This window comes from Podarcis vaucheri (assembly GCF_965113315.1).
Source record: "Podarcis vaucheri genome assembly, chromosome: 3".
NCBI lineage: Eukaryota > Metazoa > Chordata > Lepidosauria > Squamata > Lacertidae > Podarcis > Podarcis vaucheri.
Window position 1 is genome coordinate 7475996 of NC_138761.1, and position 8210 is coordinate 7484205.

The window sequence follows — 8210 nt, forward strand, 5'->3', positions numbered from 1 at the left end:
ACTACTTCCGGGTCAGCTGAGTCTCTAACCTGAAGTGTTTGTAACGCGAGGTGTTTGTAAGCTGAGGTGCCACTGTATTGTGGCCCTGCCATGGGGTGGAGAATTTCAATTCAAAATCTATAAGGAAACTTCTCTAATTCATACTTTCTAAAACTACAAAGGAAGCAAAACACAGCCATCCTTTGAAATTTGCACTTCTCTGAATTTTCAATGCAATTTCCCCAGCCAAGTGATGTGTGCCAAATGCGAAACAAACCAAATATCTTTCTCAGCTCTACTTCTGAGTCAAGCTACACTGCATAGCACTATCCATGCTTGCTTTGATTTGCACCCATCTGAACAGATTTTTTTGTGGGTTATCATCATTATTTTTTGCCTTAGTTCTTCCAGATATAGATCATTACTAATTTACTGCCAAACTGACTCAGGTCCTTTCTGATTGTCTCATGACACAATATAAATGCCTGGCTACACAATTTGCATGTGCACCACATCTATATAAATAGAGGGAAACATCCTGATCTTATCCAGATTTTGATCCGGGTCGGCTGTGGAGAGGCTTCCTTCCAGCAACCTTGAGTGTTCAGAGAAAACTTCAGCCATGGGACTTCCTTACCTGCTCTTTGCTTTGGTTGCTCTCCTCTTTCACACATCTGCTGGTAAGAGGAAAGCTCAGGTGGAGGGATAGGGAGGGAGGCGAGTCCAAATGGAGGGATCTGAATTTCTCATCTCTCAACAGCAGCCTGGGAATGTATAGGCAAGTCTTGGAAGACCTTTAATCTCAGTAATTTGGATGGCTGGTATTTGAGGGTTTGGCAAAGTGCCCTTCTTAAAAATATATCTCATAAATCAAAAATATTGAAAGGGCAGAGCTCGAATGACCTTTTGATTGATTGATTGATTGATTGATTAGATTTATATGCCACCTTTCATCCAAAGATCTCAGGGTAGTTCATGATATATGGCATGATTTCATTTCTTACACAAATTTTGGGGCAAATAGTTGCTCAGTGCTACCAGTATATGCAAACGTCTGGCTCATTTAAGCCTTCATTCTCAACAGCTGTGGGGCACACAGGTGGGGAATAATAATAATATTCAGTGCTTTTTTACATTCTATACAAGATCTCAAAGTAGCTGTTTTACTACAAAGGAATTTCAGAAATAGACTGGAAAGAGAAGTTGTTGAATTGCAACTTATTACCAAACTTAAAACCATGATTATACATGATTAAGCCATTTTTCACCTTCTCACCCCTTGTCTTTTCCTGTAAGACCTATTGCAGTCGTTTAGGGTCGTCAACAGGCTCATCTCAGCTATCTGCCAATCTCCCATTCCCACCACCCTTCTGAGTAATACCCCTCCCCACCTTCTCACTATATAGAAGGATCTGGCAACTTCTGTTTCAGTGTATCTGAAGAAGTGTGCATGCACATGAAAGCTCATACCAAGAACTAACTTAGTTGGTCTTTAAGGTGCTACTGGAAGGAATTTTTTTATTATTACTATCACTATTACTAAAGAAATGTTTAGAGGTACTCTCATTTTGACTCAAGAAAATCACCTTTTTGTAGTTCAAATTGGGGGAAAAAATGCAGTAAATGGACGGAAGTACAAAGATTCACAAAATATTTAGGGATATGTGTACCCCTGCATCCCCCCAGAAAAAAGCACTGATAATATTTATTATTTGTAAAGGGAATCTTTGCATAATGTAATACTTCAGTATTCCTTTTGATTTGCACCACATCATTCTAATCCTTCCAGGCTGTGACTCCTTATGGTTTAGATTGTTGATCCTTTGTTGTTATCTTTCTTTTCTTTTCTATGCTTGCACTTTTGTTTAACTAATCAAGGAAATTAATAGTAAGAATTGCCAAAAAATAAGGTGGCGCTGTGGGTTAAAGCCTCAGCGCCTAGGGCTTGCCGATCGAAAGGTCGGCAGTTCGAATCCCCGCGGCGGGGTGCGCTCCCGTCGTTCGGTCCCAGCGCCTGCCAACCTAGCAGTTCGAAAGCACCCCCGGGTGCAAGTAGATAAATAGGTACCGCTTACCAGCGGGAAGGTAAACGGCGTTCCGTGTGCTGCGCTGGCTCGCCAGATGCAGCTTTGTCACGCTGGCCACGTGACCCGGAAGTGTCTCCGGACAGCGCTGGCCCCCGGCCAATAGATGTGAGATGGGCGCACAAATCCCAGAGCCTGTCAAGATTGGCCCGTTCGGGCAGGGGTACCTTTACCTTTACCTTTTAATTGGAGACAAAAAGCACCTGCTTTTTCATGCAGAAAGTCCCAGGTTTGATCCCTAGCATCTCCTAATAGAGTTAGGGGAAAACTCCATTTGAAACCCTGGGAATTGCTGCCATTCACTGTAGACAATACTGTTAGGCGGACCAGTGGTCTCACTCAGTATTAGCCAGCTTGCCATGTTTCCCATGTGCCTGAAGCTGTGGTCCTAGGCACTAGCTAGGGTCAGCCCAAAGCATCTTGCTTCCTGAGGCAAAGTGCAAGGTGATGCCTGTTGCCCCCTGTCCTCTGTGGAACCACAGCTGCTTAGTCTACTATTGCAGGAAGCTTCATCATTACGAAACACACACACACACACACACCCCACTTAGCTGGCCATTATTCTAGGTACTCTGAACAACAAGCAACACGACGGCTAATAATACAATGGTACCTCGTGTTGTGTAACCTCCAGGTTACGGAATCTTCAGGTTACGGCCGCAGCAAACCCGGAAGTGTATACTTCCAGGTTTCGCTGTACTTACATGTGCAGAAGCGCTCTGTACATCTTGTGCATGCACAGAAGGACGCCTCCGGTTATGAAGTTTTCAGGATACGGCCGGGCCTCCGGAACGGATCCCGTTTGTAACCGGAGATACCACTGTATACTGAATTTATTTTTATAACACTATACTGTTTCTATACTGAGAGCCAGTGTGGTGTAGTGGTTAAGAGCAGTAGACTCGTAATCTGGGGAACCGGGTTCGCGTCTCCGCTCCTCCACATGCAGCTGCTGGGTGACCTTGGGCCAGTCACACTTCTTTGAAGTCTCTCAGCCTCACTCACCTCACAGACAAAATAAAAAAATTCCTTCCAGTAGCACCTTAAAGACCAACTAAGTTAGTTCTTGGTATGAGCTTTCATGTGCATGCACACTTCTTCAGATACGGCAGACCAACACGGCTACCTATCTGTAACTGTCACCTCACAGAGTGTTTGTTGTGGGGAGGAAGGGAAAGGAGAATGTTAGCCGCTTTGAGACTCCTTCGGGTAGTGATAAAGCGGGATATCAAATCCAAACTCTTCTTCTTCTGCTTCAAAATTCATAAACAGAAGACATATAACATGTGCATGGAGTCACAAACTAATACGAATCAAATAAATGTTCCATGAACAGGAATGGTAGGAGTGGCAAGTCACTGTCAAAGATCACTGAAATGGAGGCAGAATGGCTTGCCACAGTCGATATCCTACAAACGTCAGATGATGGGTGCTCCAAACGTCAAAATAGGGTGCTCCGAGAACAGCAGTAGACAGTACAGTTCTTCCAGGATACTACACTTTCTAGTAATAGCTGATCTATGGCCATGTGAAGTACCTTTGGGTACTCTTAATTTGCTGATGAAGATTTATCATTGAAACAGTTCATTATCCTGGAAGAACTGTTCATGGAACATTTATTTGATTCTTATTAGTTTGTGACTACATGCACATATTATATGTCTTCTGTTTATGAATTTTGAAACAATTGCTGTTGTTTAGTTGTTTAGTCGTGTCCGACTCTTCGTGACCCCATGGACCAGAGCATGCCAGGTACTCCTGTCTTCCACTGCCTCCCGCAGTTTGGTCAAACCCATGTTAGTAGCTTCGAGAACACTGTCCAACCATCTTGTCCTCTGTCATCCCCTTCTCCTTGTGCCCTCCATCTTTCCCAACATCAGGGTCTTTTCCAGGGAGCCTTCTCTTCTCATGAGGTGGCCTCAGTATTGGAGCCTCAGCTTCAGGATGTGTCCTTCCAGATTTGAAACAGTATAGTGTTATAGAAAAAATATTGTCAGTATTATTAGCTGATGTGTAGCTTATTGTTGTTCAGAGTGTTCTGTTTTGCAACAGAGGAGACTTTCTTTGGTGCATTATTCTAGTTAGGCATGATGCTGGAACGGGGAGGGGGGGCACATTTTTGGTTCTGTGGGCCAGATTCTGTTGAGTTTTGGCCTTGCGGGCCAAATTTGGCAGGTGTGTCGAGCTGAAGTCAAAACTTCATAGAGATAGGAGGGACCCAGAAGTTCATCTAGCCCAAGCCCTCTGCAATGCAGGAATATGCAGCTGTCCCTTACGGGGATCGAACCACCAGCCTTGGCATTATCAGCACCATGCTGTAGCCAACTGAGCTATCCAGCTGTTGCTTGCAGGTAGCAAGGCCTCCCCACAACAGAAAGCAGGCTTGCTTCTTCAGCCCATCAGCTGATGGGTGGGAGAGCTTAATATGGTTCTCTAATAGGATATACAGTGGTACCTCGGGTTACATATGCTTCAGGTTACATATGCTTCAGGTTACACACTCCGCTAACCCAGAAATAGTGCTTCAGGTTAAGAACTTTGCTTCAGGATTAGAACAGAAATCGGGCTCCGGCGGTGCGGCAGCAGTAGGAGGCCCCATTAGCTAAAGTGGTGCTTCAGGTTAAGAACAGTTTCAGGTTAAGAACGGACCTCCGGAACGAATTAAGTACTTAACCTGAGGTACTACTGTAAATGGGCACTCACCTTCCTGCAAGGGGGTTGGGGAGAGCAATTTCCACCATTGAAGCCATTGGTATGATGGAGACCCCCCCCTCCGAATTTCAACAGTGGTTTCAATGGAAACTGAAAGACTCTCCCACATTGCCCATCATTTGTTGGCCAGCAAGGACAATTGAGACCCCTGCTATAAAATGGAGAGGGAAATTTGATTTTAATGCAAACCCTCTCCTGATCAGGAAAGGCTTTGCACTAAAAGCACAAATAGGATGGAACTTCCCCCTGCAGCTCAGAGTTGAGGATACAAGCCCCATGTCGGGCAAAAGGTTCCTTCGAAAGGTTGACCCTCGTGGTTCCTTCCAGCTCTACGATTCTTTGATTCTATTCTACTATCAGCAGATGAGCCGATCCTTCTTTCTCCAGGGATGGGCAACTGCGACATCATGTGTGGGGAAGGTGGGTGTGGTGTTGCAAAAATGGCCCCATGAGCCAAATGGGAGACCTGGCAACCCAGATTTGGCCAGGGCAGGGGAGTTGGCTCCTACACTCCTTGATGTACATCAAACTACCTTTTAGGGTGTGTGTGTGGTAGTGGTGGTGGTGGGGTAAGGGCTAGGCCAAGTTGTCTCCCAGCTAATGGAAGTCTTATTTGTCCCCCCCCTTTTTGTACAGTGCCGCCTGAGGAGAAGTGTGGAGACCGGAGGGGCTACTGCCAACCTTCATCAGACAAAGACTGTGATGATGATGACGCCCTTCCATTACCATGCTCTCATGCTAATGAGACATGCTGCAAATGTAAGTCATGTGCAGTTCTGCAAAGATGGGTGCTTGGTTGTTATTCCATATAGATAGATAGATAGATAGATAGATAGATAGATAGATAGATAGATAGATAGACAGACAGACATAGATAGATAGATAGATGATAGATAGATAGATAGATAGATAGATAGAGATAGATAGATAGATAGATAGATAGATAGATAGATAGATAGATAGATATAGATAGATAGATGATAGATAGAATAACAACAATATATATAATTTTCTGTTTTGCAATTTAAAGTACTCATTTTTACATCCTTAAGATATCAGTAACTTCCCTTCTTCTCTTTCCATGGTTCATTTTACATAATCCCTGCATATTTTACAGAAACTAAACCATTCAGCATTCCATTATTACATCCATCAAAACCTATATACACTGTTGAATTTATCTTAATGCTGCCAGCGTTTTCAGCTGTACACAGTTATTTTCTATATATAGTTGTAAATAAATTAATAATAATAATAATAATAATAATAATAATAATAATAATAATAATAATAATAATAATTTATTTATACCCCGCCCATCTGGCTGAGTTTCCCCAGCCACTCTGGGCGGCTCCCAATTGAGTGTTAAAAACAATACAGCATTAAATGTTAAAAACTTCCCAAATCAGGGCTGCCTTCAGATGTCTTTTAAAAATAGGATAGTTGTTAATTTCTTTGACATCTGATGGGAGGGCGTTCCACAGGGTGGGCACCACTACCAAGAAGGCCCTCTGTCTGGTTCCCTGTAACCTCACTTCTTTCAATGAGGAAACCACCAGAAGGCCCTCGGAGCTGGACCTCAGTGTCCAGGCTGAACAATGGGGGTGGAGATGCTCCTTCAGGTATACTGGGCCAAGGATGTTTAGGGCTTTAAAGGTCAGCACCAACACTTTGAATTGAGCTCAGAAACATACTGGGAGCCAATGGTACCTCGGTTTATGAACTTAATCCATTCCGGAAGTCCGTTCTTAAACAAAACCATTCTTAAACTGAGGTGCACTTTCCCTATAATGAGGCCTCCCACCGCTGGTGCCCTTCCACTGTTTGGCTTCCATTCGTAGTACTCGGTCTATGAATGGAAGCCGAACTACATATTCGTAAACAAGGTACCACTGTACTCAACAAACACTTTCCAATCTTCTTTAAACATAAGTTCTTCTTGTTCTCTTATTCTATATGTCACGTATGCAAGTTGTGCATATTCATCTTAGATGTTCTTGTTATTCCTAAGTACCTGACTAAACAAGTTGTTGCTGTTGTTGTTGCTGCAGGCAACTCTTCACTTACACGGAGGCTACATTCTGCCCCTGCGTGCATAAGTGAAAATCCGTAAAGTGAGGAAGACCCTCTAAACACTCTTTATGCATCCCTATACCACTCTCTTCCCAATCCATACCATACATATTGTATCCAAAAATATCCCCAACTAGGATTAAAGCTCTGGGAGCCTCACTGACATCCCTTTCGGGCTCCTCATGAGCTACAAACGCTCTCTGGCTCTCTCTGGCCATTTCTGGGTTTGAATTTCATTCCTGAATTGAAACACACCTAGGTTCTTCATGGTAGTCACACCTGCCCTGTGGAACACCCTCCTGTCAGATGTCAAGGAAATAGACAACTGACTTATGGACAACATCTGGAGGCAGCCCTGTACAGGGAAGTTTTCAATGTTTGATGTTTAAATTTGCTGGAAGCCACCCAGAGTAGCTGGGGAAAACCCAGTCAGATGGGTGGCATATCAATAAATTATTATTATTATTATTATTATTATTATTATTATTATTATTATTATATTTCCCGGTGCTATGTGTATGTGTGCTACACAGCCACACACAAGTTGAACGCATGCGAGTGGGGAATTGTCTGTATTATTAATCCTGTCCTCACTGCAAGTGATCAGGATTCTCAGACGAGGGAATATCAAGGCTGTATATGGAGCCCAGCATGCATTGTCAAGCTATATTCAGAATCCTAGAGTCAGGAGACACGTCAGAGCTCATCTATTCCACCCCCTGAAGCTCTTTACAGAATGAGTGCATCCTAGCTATAGGACAATTGTCTTCAGTCCAAAGGCTTAGAGTCTACCTGAATGTAATTGGTGTCCTCCTTATTCACTCTTTGGAAATAATAATAATAATAATAATAATAATAATAATAATAATAATAATGCTATTTGTTTCTTTTCTGCAGTACCATCAGTGTTAAAATGTGAAGATCTGGGGGGCATCTGCATGAATCCACCTGATGACACCTGCCTTTCTGTTATATCAGCAAAATGTGACGGGGATGACATGAAATGTTGCAAAAAAAATTGAAGCTGAAGTGACAGTATCAAGTGTCAATGTCCCCTCCTCTTTTATCTCTGATTATTATTTTTTAATTGCCAGTGAAGAATGTCTGCTTGCGATACACAAGGATAAATCAGCATGACTAACGGATCAGCTCTAACACCGATTAAAACACAGATTAGAAATCCTACTTTAAAATAAAAACAATGATGAATACAAATTCAGGCATAAGAAAGGCACAGAATCACAGAAATGTAGAGTTGCAAGGGATCCCAGACATCATCTATCCCACACCCTGCAATGCAGGAATCTCAGCTAAAGCATCCATGACAGATGGTCATCCAACCTCTGCTCAAAAATCTCCAAG

General features: G+C 43.0%; 1 long non-coding RNA gene across 1 annotated transcript; it reads left to right on the plus strand.

The window, feature by feature from the left end:
* The first annotated feature begins 494 nt into the window (after positions 1-494).
* On the plus strand, positions 495-8051 carry LOC309528717. Its single transcript, XR_014217884.1, has 3 exons — positions 495-659; positions 5412-5534; positions 7746-8051. It is a non-coding gene; the product is annotated as an uncharacterized lncRNA (long non-coding RNA).
* Positions 8052-8210: the final 159 nt, after the last annotated feature.